A 12,217-nucleotide genomic window follows, 5' to 3' on the forward strand; every position below is an offset into this window, starting at 1 on the left:
TAAGTGCCAGGACTGTACATAATGAAGTCAGGTTGTACCTATCTTCAAGTATGTGTAAGATAATGTATTCACAGTGAGAAAGACACGCAAATTGTGATAGATGCTTGTAATAAGTAATCAAAAAAGTGTACTGAACATTGCTATACCTTCCCAGCATAAATACCTGAGTATACCTTACATAGAAAATGGCTTTCTCTCACGTATGTGATGAGCGTGAGAGAGGGGCTATACCTGTACACGAGTATGCAGGACTCAATAAAACTGATTTCCGAGCCTCGATGAGCATTTTAATGGCAAAATTCGTTGTTTCCACATCAAAATCTATCATTTTAGGCAAAAAAAAAAAAAAAAAAAAAGTTGAAAAATGGTCGTGACTAGGGCTAAAAATAGCTGGCTTGCAGCGGGTTAAATCACCGAATTTCCTTACTTCGCATATAAGTTTGATCTCACTTGTTGGCTTCCCTAAGAAATGTCTCAGCTCCTTGCATTTTTAAAAAACTGACTTTTCATAACTTTCTTTAAAATAAGAAAATGTAGCTGCCTAATTCATATACTGTATATATATATATATATATATATATATATATATATATATATATATATATATATATATAATAAGAATATGTAGCAGCCTCAAACTTCATTGTGTGTACTGTAGCACTGTGTTTAGGAAGGGAAATGTTAGATAGCTTAAGATTTGATAGAAACTAAAGTCAGATGATTTTTGGAAGGGAAATGTTAGATAGCTCAAGAGTTGATAGAAACTAAAGTCAGATGATATTTGTCTCTCTCAGGAGAAGGAACAGGAAGTTGGTCTGGGATGTTAAAGATGCATTTGGTAAACAGTTTGTGTAATAGGGTGAACTACTAGACCTCAGACTTAAGAAGTCCTGCGAGAAAGTAAAGAAGTTTTGTGTTGTGGAGGGAGGTGTGGAAATTGAAAGAGTAAGGGGGATAGACAAAGTAATCTTAGTCTGGGTTACTGAAGGTGGCTAATGAGTATGGGATACATGGAAATGTTAATGATTGCTAGGACCTTCTTAAGAAGAATCTAGTAAAAGTCAAGGGAACCCCTCAGTATATGGTGACTGTGGTGGAGTTGTGAAGTGGGAACAGCACTGAAAATAGTGTTTTAATACTTAGAAGAAAGGTAGAATTGGGGAATTTGTTGTGATTAAGCATAAGGCCTACAAGGCTAGGACAAAAAAGAAAATAACTAGCAAGACATGCAAGAGAGAGAAATAAAAGAAAAGAAAACTGTACTGTGCTACTGTGTTTGTAGATTTGGGGAAAGCATTTAATACAGTCCCATGGGTGACAGTAAAAATGGGCTGTGGGAAACAGGTTAGTGATGAAACTACAGTATGAAGGGGCAGCTGTCTGTGAGAGTGAATGGAGGGTGAAGCAAGGAGTTCCCTTAGCTAGATGCATCAGTTCTGTGTTGAATCCTTTACTGTCATCCTGGCACTTAGGTCATTGTCAAATAGTTACTAACATGGGAACTTTTATATGTTGTTGTATCATCTGTGATTGCTGACAGTATGCAGAGGGCTAGAGAGAAATGTGAGAAGTAAAATGATGGAAGCAATGGAACTGAAAATTAATACAGTACCGTACTAATAAACGGAGGTCATAGTCAGCTGATGTGAGGGAAGTAATGTAGGACAGGATATCATGCCTTCTGCTGAGTGCAAAAATGGGGAAAGAATTCTGTTGTGTTAAGTTTGTAGTAGATGAGTTCACAAGAAATGCCAAAGGAAAGCTGCAGGATGTGAAAATTTTTGTGCTGTTTGTGGCGGCATCCAGGCTATAGATATAAAACATTTTAAGAATTGTTTTGGATAATAACTGAATGGGATATGTGATGTTTTATTTATTGTAGGAAGAAATGCTAATTCAGTTACTTGAATGAGAAGTGAGTGGAAAGAGTTTAGGGGACTGTTGCCTCTCCTGACTATGGTAGGGCTCTGCCTTGCATGCAAACAGAACTAGAAAACATGTTAAGTCTTATAGTATGGCAGTAAGACATGGCCAGGGAAAGAAGAGAATACAGACACTGGAAAGTACAGAATTGGGGATATTCAGGTGGAGAATAGTGCAGCATTGACAACTCTGGGTAGTGTGCAGTGAGAGATTTAGTATATGAGATCCTGTATAAGGGTTGTGCACCGGTAGGTTAAGATGGTTTGGACATAATGGTAGGCTGGTTGAGGAGCATTCACAGTTTTTAATAATGGAGGGAAGAATGCCCAGATGCAGACTGAGGAAAACAGTGGGTGAGATCCTGCTGGGAGAGCTTCAGGGTAGTTGTAAGGAAAGACCTAAGATTGTGGAGAAAAGATCCACTTCTACTTGATTGATCAGTGGTATCTAAGTTGGTAATAAGCTTATGAGGACTTACCTGCCAACATAGATATCATCCTGAATTTTTCGTGCCAAGGGATGCAGTGATGTAGAATAAGAATAAGGAAACAGAAGAAATAATGCCTAGTTAAACGGTCCACACAGTCATTCACACACCTTTCAGACCTTCAGTAATTTCGCCCATAAGAACTCATCCATCATCCAGGTCTTCTGTCCCATCAGGAGAGTAGGGTTCCAGAGCTAGCTTGTTCAGGTTTATACAGGTAAGGTGACAGTTGCCAGTTGTTCCCCATATAACAGAATTATGTGAGCTGTTAAAAAAAAAAGTATCTGAATGATGTGTGGCATTTTTGAGTGGATAGGGAAGAATACACTGATATACAGTGGACATTTACAAAGAATGCACATAGACTGGGTACCAAAGAAAGTGTGTAAAAGTGATATAGAGAGTGATGTTGGTAGAGGCAGACCATATGTGATGTGGAAGAAGAATGGAACAGTACATTGAAGAAGGAGTGGGAAAAGGGAGAGGAGTGTTTGAGAGAGTGAGAAAGATGTGAGGAGAAGGTAGCCTGGAGGCACTTCTGTCATGGCCCTACCCTGTCTTGGAGGGTCAGAGATGATGATGATGATGATGATGATGATTGATGATGATGATGATGATGATGATGATGAACCCCAACCACCCTTGGGAAGAAGACCCTTGTGTGCCACAGCACAACCTTTGGCAGCACTTAAATGCACTTGATCACAAAGTATCTGAAAATTATATAGAAACAACAGGTATAACACACTACAGTACATCAGTACAGTTTGAAGCATTTCCCTCCCCTCTTGATCTACCTATGGCTAGCAGAGACAGTAAAGGGGAAAGTAAGTGTGTCTTCTTCATCAGTATTTGTTCTTTTTGGTATGGAAAAAGTGCACATAAATAGCACAAGTGGATAATTATGTCCTGTATACTGAAATAAGCTGTTTGCCAGAGCCTATCAGTAGTTATGGTAGTAGTTGTAGACCCAGGTTCATCTGAAATGTGCACCCAGTTGACTACAGGCTGAAGCGGTCCTCCTTTCAGGGAAATAGGTAGGGAGTTGAGGGATGTTTGTATTACCAGGCAGTGGAGTCAGTTAGTTATAGAGTGCCATCCCATGAAAGCATCCCTCTCATCTTTTAAAAGCAATGTGTCCAAGCATCTCAAAATGGAACATATCTTGAATTTGACTCTGTTGTCTTGCTTTTTTTTTTTTTTTTTCTTGGAGCTTTTAGCCCTTGATTCCTTCTTCCTTGCATAAAAAAAATCCACACCATTCTATCACAAATCAGTCCTTTATACTATTTCTGTCACTCTCCTGTCATACCTTTGCCCCTGTAATCATTTATTCCCATCACCATGTCCCCTTTTTATTTTACTTTCTTTTTTTCTTTATGTAATGCTGTCAGGGGCACATGTTGGCCCACCCTTAACCCCTTCAATGCATTGTTCCTGCATGGGTAGCAGAGTGGTTAACACTGCTGGTATGAAGCTGCCAGCCTTTTAGCACCAGGAAGAGACAGAGATAGAAAGAGATATAAAAGGCAAAATGAGTACTTAGGGGAGTTCAGTGTGGTTACCCAGATGATATACAGTATATAGTGCCCTTGTATCCCAGGATGCTTTATGAAAAGCTTGTCACAGGCTCAAAGATCCAAGTTACAAAGAGGAGCATTGCAATATAAGACTGTCTCTCTGTGTGTGTTTGTCTATCAGTCCATCTATCCATCAACCTATTCATATATTCATCTGTCAGTCTACTTTCTCATCTACCTAACCATGTTTTAGGAAAATAAATTTCATACACTCCATCCAAAAGGCTACAGGTGTCCTCTCTTCCTAAAAAGTCTAACAGTTGAACCGGAACTGCTGTGGATTGAATTTTTTGGGGAAATGAATCTGGGGAGGAGAGTCCCAAAGAGAAGCTGAATGAGGGATTTGACTAAAACGGGGAGGGGCTTAGTGATGCTGAACCAGTGCTATCACAGATTAAGGAGAATGTATGATTCTTCACACAGTTAAAAATTATCTTTACATGTTGAAATGGTGGATGAACCATTTAATAATATTCTCTGATTTTCATGTATCAGTATGCCTGCTATATCATCAACACCTCAGAAAGCATGAGGTTTTTGCAACTTGTGATATAAACTATCATTCAGAATTCTTTGCCTTAGGAAGAAAATATGAACAGTAGCAACACTTATTGTGAAATTCAGTCACCTGTGTAAAGATACTTTTTTGTGTGTACTTAATGTGTTGCAGCTGTTAGGTGAGAAATTTGATATTATGGAAAGTGTCATTGAGAACATGGCATGGGAGAAGGTGAGTGTAAAGGAATATTCATTGTCCAACAGCTGCAGAAGAAATGCCTAAAAAAATAAAAAATTGCTTGTGTTGTTATCATGCCCACTTGTCTGGCTGAGCAGACCCGTCAACTACAGGCAAGCAGCCTCCTCTGCAGGGCCATCCCGTACAGTGGACAGATGTTTACTGGCAGCTAACAGTGCCTCACCACAGCAAGGAGAGGGGAATATTGTAGAGGTTTGGATCCTGGTTGGACTCCAGTTAACAGGCATCATAGCAGACTCCACATCACCCCATTATCTGAGTACTGTATATGGTTACCACCCAGCATTGTAAACAGTTTTCTTAGTTACGGGAAACCATTAGGTTTATCACACAGTGTAGGGCAACCTGAACTGGAAGAGTAATAAAAAGTGACAGGATGGAAGGGGAGAAGTAGGAAGAGAGGACACACAGAGATAGAATGAGAAAGAGGAAGGAAGAAGTAGGCAGGACTACATCAAGCGACTGGATGATGGTTGGGAATTTGGAGAAGGCATTTGATAGAGTTCCATGGGTGATAGTAAAAATGGGCTGTAAGAGAGCTGTGTACTAGTGAATGGAGTGTCTGGTTGGTGATGAAATTAAATGAATGAGCACCTGTTGTACGTCTTTGAGAATGAATGGAGAATTAAGTAAGAACTTATGAGTAAGTTTATACAGGACATGAAGCACAAATAACAGGGGGCTTATCACCATATAATAAGGTTATCTGTTGAGGAAAAAAAAAAGGGGGGGGAGATGTGAGACTACAAATATCTAACAAACATGTGGGAAAAAGATAGACAAAAGGAAGGCTCTTTCCCACCCTCTGCACCATCAGGTAGGGGAGGGATGGGGGAAGCAGAAGGATAAAAGGTAGGGAAATAATTCTTTTTTAATGTGTGAATCTGAAAATTTTTCATGGACAGGGAGAAGCTGTGTACTAAATAATCACTCATATACACCTTCAACAAAGAAGAGCTTACACAGTTGCAAAATGTAAGGTTAGTCCCTCAAGGGGTGGCCACAGTCAAATCTCCTCCATGTCACTCTGTCCTCTGCCATTTGGCTGACCTACCCTGAACTCACAACTCCTCCTCTAGTATATCTCACCATGCCATCCCACCATCTTATCCTTAGTTTGCCTGTTGACTTCACTCACATACATTCCCCTAGTCAGTCTCAATCTCCATCCTCTCCATATGGCCAAAGCATCTCAAAGTATTCCTCTTAAACACTTTCAGTCACATCCACATCAATACCGCAATGCATCTTTACTTCTCAATTGTCATTCTGTTTTTCCATGTAATTCCATGTGCTTCTCTCAAATAACCCTTTTTACACTCTTTTCTACTGCTACCACCCATGACTTGTGTCCTGCCACCAGGAATGAGATGAGGATGTTAACCCTGTGGAGGAATCTGATGCTACCCAAGCTTGAATAACAGTTCCGTAGTGAGAGGGGAAGATCCTGCCACATCAAAGGATTCAAAACAAATTGCCAAAACATCAGGACCCTAGGGATCAACAGCTTCACCATAGCAGGGCTCAAGCTGTTCAGCAACCTACAGAAAATCAAAGACACCACCACTTCCTACAGAATACTGAAGACACACCAGAATTTCCTGCAGAATATTGAAGACACATCACAACATCCTGCATACTCTACTAAGCTTCACAACAACAGACCAGAGTACATAATTATGCAAGAAAGTGATGGATGTGGGGGCACTATGTGTAGCAGAGGCAGAGTGGTTGAGATCTCCACAGGGTGTCACAAGGTAAGGTCAAGCTTCACTTTGATAGAGTGGGGATCATAATACTGTCAAGCAGCAGTTTTATCTCTATGTCCCTTCCCCCAGGCTGACTTCCCTATTCCTTTTGACAATCTGCTGCCTCACATTTTCCATCAGCTTTGCTTAAACACAGTGTCATAAATGAAACTCCCATTGAAGATAATTTCATTGAGTCTGTTGTGTGGCACATCATCTGTGTTGCAATATACTGTCATATATAAAGATCAGCTAGTCAGGTCAGGTGCGGGTAAGGGGATGGGTCTCTTATGATGTGGCAGGGGTAAACCAGTTCTGCTGTCGGGCCCTGCTGCGGATGTCACTGATTGCATTGCCCAGTTGACCCTTGTGCGGTGTGGTGCGGTGAGGATCTGTCCGTTCTCCCCTTTGGGGCTAAGATGCAAATGAATGTGTTTGAATGGATGAGTAAATGGAGAGTGAGTCGTCCTGTCTCGGCTACCTCCCTTTCCTTGGGGGAAGCAGCCTAGGTATATAGATAGATAGATAGATATAAAGAAATAAAGTGTCAGAATTATAAAATGAAAGCAAAAAAACTTATATTTATGCAGAAGTAATCAGCACACATAAAAACCAAACTGTTGGTGAAGTTGTTGAAAAATCTACTCAGTATCTGGTGTGACTCATTTGGAAAAATCTTTTGTGACTGAAAGTGTTAAGAGAAATACTTAGAGATGGTTTATCTAAGTGGAAAGGATGGAGAATAAGACAGACTAGAAGAGTGTATGAGAGTCAGGTGGAGGGGGAGAGCAGGGGAGGGAGACCAAGGATGAGATGGAGGGATGGAGTGGAAGGATATATGATACAGTAGGGAGTGAGGTAGAGAAAGATCACCCAAATAGCAGAAGACAGGGCAACATGGAAATTTGTTTATGGTCACCCCTTGTGGGATTAAGGCATCTTGCAATAGATAGGTAGACAGACATCAGATGAGCTAAAGCTAAGGACTACTGTAACCCTCTAGTGTTCCACAAATGAACCTCATTTTTTGTGTGCAAATTTTCAGGGTATAGATAACTAAAAAAAAAAAGAAAAAAAAAAGATAATTAATGTACAAACACACCAGCAATAGTTGGCTAAACAATACCCAGCAAGGAGATATCAAATAGATGGTCAGTTCTGTATGTATTTAGGAAGAAATATAGATTTTTTTTTTTTTTTTTTTTAAGTTTTTGTATGTTCACCATGTCATGTATAATTTGAGATTTTTTTTTTCATAAGTTGATTAAAGTTGCAACAGGAGGTAAGGCATAAAAATATACGGGAAAACATTATTGTGATTAGGATTGGTAGATTGAGATGGTATGTGTATGTTGAGAGGATAAAAAATGACAGTTGGGTGCGGAAAGCAAGAAGTGTGAATGTCGGGGGTAGTTTTTTTTTTTTTTTTTTTGGTCCGACTCTGGGCATAAGCTTCACAGCCTGCTATCAAGGCCCAGCAGTCCTCCTACATACCATACACCTCTACATCTCACCACTTCGGCGCTAACACCCACCGTCCATATTGAATACATGCTAGGGCTGTCTCATACAGAACTGGTGTATTGGTATTAGCGGGGGTATTTTTACGACATGTCGGCGGGTCTTCTGGTAGATCAGTAAAGCCTGATTTAATGAAATTCAAATCCTTAAACTGTTCCCTGCCCCAGCCGGAATTTGAACCTGGGTCCGCTAGGACTGCAGGCCACCTCTCTACCGATTGAGCCAAAAAGACCTGGGATGAGATCATAGAGTGTGACCTCAGGGATAAGGGACTGAACAGGGAGACTGCCAGAGATCAAGCAGCATGGAGAGCCACCATTGGGTTTCCAAGGCCGATGCATGCAAGCACGTTGGAGCCTTTGTAAATATGATGCAATCATATTGCACTTGCACATGCCTGTATTATTGTTTGGTGATTAAAGTAAGTAAAAAAAGATGAGTATTTTTATTTGATTTACCTTTTTAATGCCTTCATTGCATTAAGGGTTAAATCTGCCAGGAATCACCCCTCACTCCCTTTTTTTTTTTCTTGTTTTCTATTCAAGAGTGCTAGGTTTAGTCCTGAATGTGGTTGTCTGATTTCTTTCTTTGTACCAAAAGGCAGATTAATTCAGCATATGGTGAAAATATTTTTCCCCTGTAGTATGTTAACTGTAGCCAGTGCACTGTATACTGTATGTGGATTTTGTTCTTGTCACTCCAGGTTCATCCAGCATATAAATTGGTAAACTGCAGACATTTTTTTATTTTTTTTATTATTATTATTATATTATAAAAGTCAGAACACAAGAGAATGTGGAGGAGTGATTGGGTAAATATGATTTGTAGCAGATGGGGTGTGTGGAAAGTGGGTGCAAGATATTCACAGAAGAAATCTTTGCAGGATGTGAGGTGGTGTGTAGGGTGAAGAGATGAATGGGGGTGCAAGGAACAGCATGCTGGAAAAAAGCAGTGAGACAGGCTGTGGCTTAAAAGAAGAAAACATATAGTGAGCGGATGAGAAATAGGTGTGGAGGAAGTTGAGTGACAGAAGGGAGAGTTATTTGTAGAGAGGAAGAGAAAGGAGAAAAGATTAATGAGAGAGAGAATAAGAAGAGAGTGGAGGAATTTGGAAGGAATTTGAGTGTAAAGTGGAGGGAATGTAAGAAAATGTTCTGGAAAGAGATAAAGAGAGTTAGACAGGGTGATAAAGAAGTTAATTGGGGAGTGAAAGATAAAAATGGTAGATTGCTTGTGGAGGAGGGAGAAAAAGTGAGCAGATTGAGAGATCACTTTAAGAAATTGTTGAACATAGAGAATGAAAGTAATGTGGGTATAAGTGACTGGGGAATGACTGGGAGGAGGGATGTGAGAAGAGAGGAAGAAAGCAATAGGATGGAAGTTGTGGATACGATGAAGAAAGTCAAAATGGGGAAAGCCCCTGGAATTGATGGAGTGTGTGGTGAAATGCCAAAGCATGGGGGAGAGATAGTAGTAGAATGGATGTGGAAGATGTGCAGATTGGCCTGGGAGGAAGGCAGAGTCCCGGATGATTGGAAGTCAGGTATAATTATTTCCCTGTACAAAGGAAAAAGGGAAAAAGAGGTATGTGGCAGTCATAGGGGCATTTGTTTTCTTAGTGTAATAGGAAAAGTAAATGGTAGGATACTTATTGACAGAGTTAGGGAAATAACAGAGGAATTAGTTGGAGAAGAACAGGGAGGTTTTAGGAAGGGAAGAGGTTGTGTAGATCAGATAGTCATGCTTAAGTCTTTAGTGGAAAAGCTTCTAGAGAAAGGAAAGAAGTTGTATGTGGCCTTCATGGATTTGGAGAAAGCATATGATAGGGTGAATAGGCAGGGATTATGGAAAGTATTAAGATATACATGGAGTAAATGGAAAGTTGTTGATTTCCGTGAAGCGTATATATGAGGGTGCTAAGGCAGCAGTGCGTGTGGAGAGCGAACTGAGTGAATTTTTCTCTTTGAAGGTTGGATTGAAACAGGGATGTGTTATATCTCCATGATTGTTCAACCTGTATACGGATGGAGTTATAAAAGAGATACAAGGTAGGGCAGTGGACGTTGGAGTGGCCCTAAGGAGAGAGGGCAATGTTTGGAAACTCCCTGTACTGTTGTTTGCGAATGATATTGTGTTGTTAAGTGAAGATGAAGGGTAGCTGCAAAGCTTGGTAAATGAGTTTGGGAGAGTGTGTGAGAAATGAAATCTAAAGGTTAATGTAGGGAAGAATAAAGTTATGTCCTTCGAGAGAAATGAAGTCACTGAATGTACAGTGAGGTTGGATGAGGAGGAAATGGAAAATGTGAATGCATTTAAGTACTTGGGTAGTGTGATGAATAAGGATGGAAGTTTGGAGGGTGAAGTGTTTGAAAGGGTACAACAAGGAAGAAAGGTTGCTTGTTCTTTGAGAGCAGTGATAAGAAACAGGGAAGTGAGCATGGAAGTGAAAAATTCGCTGCATGACAGTATTGAGATACCAACTCTAACTTATGGAAGTGATGCATGCACGTTGCTGGAGGGGCACAAGTCAAGAGCGAGAGCAGTGGAAATGAGTTATTTGAGAGGAGCATGTGGAGTTAAATGGAGAGACAGACTGACAAATGAGGAAGTGAAGGAGCATTGTGGTGTGAATGTGGATGTGAAAGAAAGTGTTAGGAGAAAAACAGTGAGGTGGTTTGGCCACATGGAGAGGATGGAGAGTGAGAAACTGATGAGGAGAGTGTATGTGAGTGAGGTGGAGTGGAGGAGAGGGAGGGGGATGCCAAGGATGTGATGGAGGGATGGAGTTGAGAGGTATATGAGAGAAGGGATGTGTGAGTTGGGAGCAGGTCAGTGAAATGGTGGGGGACAGGGCGACATAGAGGTAGTTTGTTTGTGGCTGCCCCTTATGGGAAAAGCACCTGGCAATAGATAGATAGGCATTTTGAAAGACACTTTTGCACTTAGTATTGACATGTAATTTAACTGTTGTTCCCAGATGATGATCTAGCTACCATCCAGATAATTTTATTAATCAAGGCTTGGAAGGAAAGGACTAATGTGTAATATATATTTCAGGTGTTTTAGTTGACTCAGCTGCAGAAACTGCCTACAGACAGGTGGAAAAGGGAAGAAGAACGCCAAATTAATACCAACCAGTTGCCTCATTAATACCAACCAACTGCCAAATTAAAACCCACTAGCTGCCAACAGCCAAATTACGGTCATATTAACCATCTGCCTGTACTCTCTGGTAAGTGTTCAATGGTGACTGTTTTTTGTTAATGCAGTGTTCCCAAGTCCATCTGGATGGAAAACCAGAAATTACCTTTCTCCTATAGTCTACCATCCTCCTTATTTGGAATAGAGAGTTGAGGGAGAGGGAGGGGGAGACCGAGGATGAGATGGAGGAGTAGTGAGGTTTATGAGAGAGGGGGATGTTGTTTGAGGGAAGGGCATCGAAATGGCAGGGACAGGGCAGCATGGAGGAGATTTGTTTGTAACCACCCCTTATGGAATTGAGGCATCTAGCTATTGATAGATAGATAGTGTAGATTTATTTAGACCAGGGACTAGTATCACATTTTGGTATATGTTTGATTTTTTGCTGAGTAGGTAAGAGATGATTGGAATAGATCAAAAGATGATTGGATGAGTTTTGTATGAGAGAGTACATGAGGGTTGACAGCATTTGTTTAACTTGAAAGATGTTGGATGGATTATCTGATGGGTTTCATGAAGTGCATATGTGTGGATAGTTATGCCTGTGTAGAGCTTTCAGGATTCCAGGGGCTTGAATGGTGTGTGGGGGTGTGGTCCATTTGGCATGCCATTGAGACATAAAGTAGTTCTCTTTTTTGTGTGTGTGTGTGTGTGTGTGTTCTTAACTAATTGTATCTTTACAGGAATGAGTCAAGCTCGTACTGTCCCGTGTCTTAAACCATATTTATCGTACATATCCTTAAATTTGTGAATTGTTTTGGCACACACTATTTCATTCGGTAGTGCATTCCATTGATCAATTGCTCTGTTTGGGAAACTGAATTTCCCTACGTCTTTATCACCTCTCTTCTTATGCAGTTTTTTGCAGTGTCCTCTTGCTGATGCTTCTCCATATGTTAAGTAATCATTTATGTCTATTTTCTCCTTTCCTGATATGCACTTATATAGCATTATCATGTCACCTCTTTTCCTTCTCTCCTGTAGTGTTGGTAGATTCAGT

The sequence above is a fragment of the Coenobita brevimanus genome, chromosome 77, assembly GCF_032717465.1.
Source record: "Coenobita brevimanus isolate Jiangsu-jjx chromosome 77, ASM3271746v2, whole genome shotgun sequence".
NCBI lineage: Eukaryota > Metazoa > Arthropoda > Malacostraca > Decapoda > Coenobitidae > Coenobita > Coenobita brevimanus.